Source organism: Triticum aestivum, chromosome 4A, assembly GCF_018294505.1.
Source record: "Triticum aestivum cultivar Chinese Spring chromosome 4A, IWGSC CS RefSeq v2.1, whole genome shotgun sequence".
NCBI classification, from domain to species: Eukaryota; Viridiplantae; Streptophyta; class Magnoliopsida; order Poales; family Poaceae; genus Triticum; species Triticum aestivum.
Window position 1 is genome coordinate 367,541,128 of NC_057803.1, and position 4,104 is coordinate 367,545,231.

Below are 4,104 nucleotides of genomic sequence, written 5' to 3' on the forward strand. Positions count from 1 at the left end.
AAGAAGGGAAGCGACACTCGAGGAATTATAGAGATAAGGTACTTACTCATCTACGGTGATGTACTTCCTATGTTTCAACAGTCGAACGGCGCCACTTCTGCAGCTCGGAGACCCCTTCCTCTTTCGGAGCGCCGCGAAGTCCACGCGGAACCGGACCAAGCGTTGCACGTGACGACCAGCGTGGTGTGCGAGCGGCGAAGCACCCAAGGAGATGACATCAGGAGCGCCATGCTGAGGAGAGCTATCGGGCTCCGCCTCGCGACGACCTGTCGAGGCTTTAGGAGCTTCGGCCTGAGGAACAGCGTACTGTGTTGCCTCCTCAGCTGCCGCCTAGGGCAGGAATCACGGGTTCCCGAGGATGATGCCTCGGGAGCCCCAGGCAGCATCGACACCTCGACGCCCGCGCCTCCAGCCTCCAGCGGTGCTTGCCCCCTGCGTCCACTCCTGGGGCAAGCTCGGCGCCGGTAGCAGGAAGAGGAACCACAGCGACAGGGTTCTCATGGGGCCCCACAAGGTCAACTGGGCGCAACCCCCATTCATCGAAGGAGGGCATCTACCCCGCGAAATCCACCCTGTTCGAGCAGTCGTATAAGCAACAACCCACTTGAGGCAAGTCACCCGGCGAGCGGTCGCCAGCCAAGACCTCGAGCACCGTCCTTCGTTCCTCGGTCAAAAGCCCCGACGCCTGAAGCCTCATGCGATCCTGATCGCTGGTCAGGGCCCACATCAGCTGGGCACTCCTTCATCACCTTGGGCGCTGCCACATCGAGATCCTTCAGCCTCCTCAGCCGGAGCTAGACGAAGGCGAGACGGGATCCCGCGAGCTCCTCGTGACCCCAGCCGGAGCTGGGGACGGCGAACGACGACGAAGGCGAGAGCAGAGGGCTGAGTACTCCGACATCAACATCCACCCACCGCGTCGGAAACCCGCTCGGGGACGGCGGGAGATCAAAATCGATCCCTGAGCCGGCCATCACCGGCATGGCCTGAAAACTCACGCACCCAGAGCACTGTCGGGGGTTGGTCAGGTGCAGCGGCAAGAAATGGCGCAAGAGGGCCACAGAAGGAACAATGCCCACCATGGCCTCGCAGACAAAGGAAAAGACGGCGAGAAGGGTGACAGATTGGGGATCAAGGTGCAGCATATGGATCTGGTAATGGGAAAGCACGGCATCGAAGAAGGCGGAGAAGGGAGGAACCAGGACGGCCCATAGAGCATCGACGAAGAACGAGACCTCGGTGGCCGTCCTATCGATGGAGGCTCGGGACGCAGGCCAGGCCACCATCCCCCCCATTCATTGAAGCTGGTAGCGAGCGCGAGGCGGACCTTATCCATGGCCTCTCGATTGAGCACCCGTGATCGGCCGACGGCAGGCTCAACGGCCGGAGCTGAGTTGACCGAGGACAGGGGCTTCTTCCCTTTCTCCGTCCGGCTCGGTGCCATGGCAATAAGGGCAGAGCTCGAGTTGGATTGAAAGAGGAGGCAGAGGTACGAGGAAGCACAGAAGTCGGGGAGTGCATTGCCAGCAACGGAGAGGCAACTGTGTAGGATGTCGTGGCTGCCTAGCCAGGCGGATATCAAGGCTGCATGGGGAAGCGGAGACGCCCACGTCCAATGAGTCACCACGCATTGACCAAGGCCGCAGGCTGTTGGGTCCTGTGGCGCTCCACGCTTGCCCTTTGGCTTCGCCTTGAAGCCAAGCCCGAGCGCGCCTTGGGCCCGGGGGCTACTGTCGGCATTCTGGGAATGGGGGTCCCCAGACTTGCCTACCTGTGGCCCGCAGCGTGGCTCCTCCAGCGGCCCGTACGGCCCATCTTCACCAGCAAACATTCAAGACCCTCGTGAGGGGCCAAGCCTCGCGAGGTGGACGATGCAAGACCTCCTCAGGGGCGGCCTCAGTAGGCTGTCTCGCGAGGGGCGGAGAGATCAACGCAAGGCAAACCTCACGAGGTCCCAATGACGCAAGCCATGATGATCAAGACCAGGCGGGCACCAGCGCGCATAGTGTCCTCATTTCCTCTTTGGTGTTAAGGAGGCAGGCGCAGGCGAGGAGTTCCAAGGCATTAGGCAAAGGTTTCCATATCCGTGCAACTAGACCAAGACCAGCAGGACGGCAGGACGGAGGTCACCTTGGAACCCAAGACGGCGTCACCACCAGAGTCTTTGGCTGGCGAAGACTAGTTTTGTCAGGATAGCTTGTACTAGTTGTCCCCCTTCAAACTGGCCGTTGTGGGATCCCTTCCTACTCAATATTTAGGAAGAGGACCAGGGCCTCTCTAAATAGGACTAGCCACCACCATAATAGGGGAGAGGATCCAGATCATCCTCAAACACACAAGTTCACCAAGCACAAGAACACCTCTCCTCAGGAGGCTGTTCTTCCCTTGTAACTGTTCATCGTCAGCCCAAGAGGCAATCCACCACACCACACTGGAGTAGGGTATTACACCGCAACGGTGACCCGAACCAGTATAAATCTTGTGTCTTGTGTTCTTTGGATCCGTGAAGCTAGGCCGTGAGATCGTTGAGTGCGCGAGCTAGAGATGGGGGAGATCTTCATGCGCACCCCAGTGTTCGAACCTCAAGGGTTTTGCCGGAACCCGAAATCCGAAACACCATGTGTACTTCATCAGCATGGTCCTGCGAGATGCGAGGGCGCGATACCCCATGCCTCAGAAGCTCTTGCTCGCGCTCCTGGTGGCCTCGCGCAAGCTGTGCCACTACTTCCAAGGTCACCCCATCAAGGTCATTTCATCTTACCCGTTGAAGAGAGTGCTTAGAAGCCCCAATGTTGCGAGAAGGGTTGCCGAATGGAACATCGAGCTACAAGAATTTGACCTGGAGTTCAGCACAACCATAGTCATCAAGGTGGCTGCACTCGCCGACTTTGTGGCAGAATGGACCGACACCCCGGAGCTCGAAGCAGGTGAGAACCGATCCCTCTCACCAGGAAGTGAAGTGCCAGATGGTTGGGTCATGTACTTCGATGGCGTGTTTGCAGATCAGGGCGCGGGGGCTGGAGCCGTGCTCATCTTGCCCACTCAGGACAAGCTTTACTACGCAATACAGCTCTGCTTCCAGTGGGGCGAGAAGGTCTCCAACAACATCGCAGAGTACGAGGGTCTCATTGCCGGCCTCAAAGCGGCGGTGGCCCTGGGGTGAAATGCCTCACCATCAAGGGAGACTCGCAGCTCCTCATCAACTTCTCTAACAAGGTGTACGAGCCTAAGGATGAGCACATGGAGGCATACCTCGCGGAGGTGCGAAAAATGGAGAAGCAGTTCCTGGGCCTGGAGCTACAGCATGTGCCTCATGGCACCAACAAAGAGGTTGACGACATCGCCAGAAGAGCATCCAAGCGGCTGCCCCAGAAGCCTCGTGTAACACCCCGGATGTAATTTACCTTATATGTATCCCAACTCTTGCCATTTCCGGCCTAAGTTATTTTATTCTCCTCGGGTTCGGGTTTTTTTCTCCGTGTGTTTTTGCCTTTGTCATGCATCTCATATCATGTCATCATGTACATTGCATTTGCATACGTGTTCATCTCATGCATCCGAGCATTTTCCTCGTTGTCCGTTTTGCATTCCGACGCTCCTATCTCCTCCGGTGCCCCTTTCTACCTCTTTTCGTGTGTGGGGGTTAAACATTTCCGGATTGGACCGAGACTTGCCAAGCGGCCTTGGTTTACTACTGGTAGACCGCCTGTCAAGTTTCGTGCCATTTGGACTTCATTTGATACTCCAACGGTCAACCGAGGGACCGAGAAGGCCTCGTTTGTGTTGCAGCCCAACACCCTTCCAATTTGGCCCAAAACCCACCGAAACCCTCTCCATCATCTAGATCGTTCGATCACGATCGTGTGGCCGCAAACCGTGCTCAATTTGGAGGCTCCTAGCTCCTCCTACCTATAAAACTAGGTCCCCTCCAAAAATTCCCGGATCCCCTCCATCCAAAACCCTAAAAATTCTCTCTCCGCGCGCGGACACGTCCGCCCACACCGGACGCAATTGCCGCCGCCAACCGGGGCGTGCCACGTGGCAGCGCGTGCCCCACATCGCCACCTCGCCCGCGCCGGCCCGCCTGGCCCGCGCGCGGCCCTC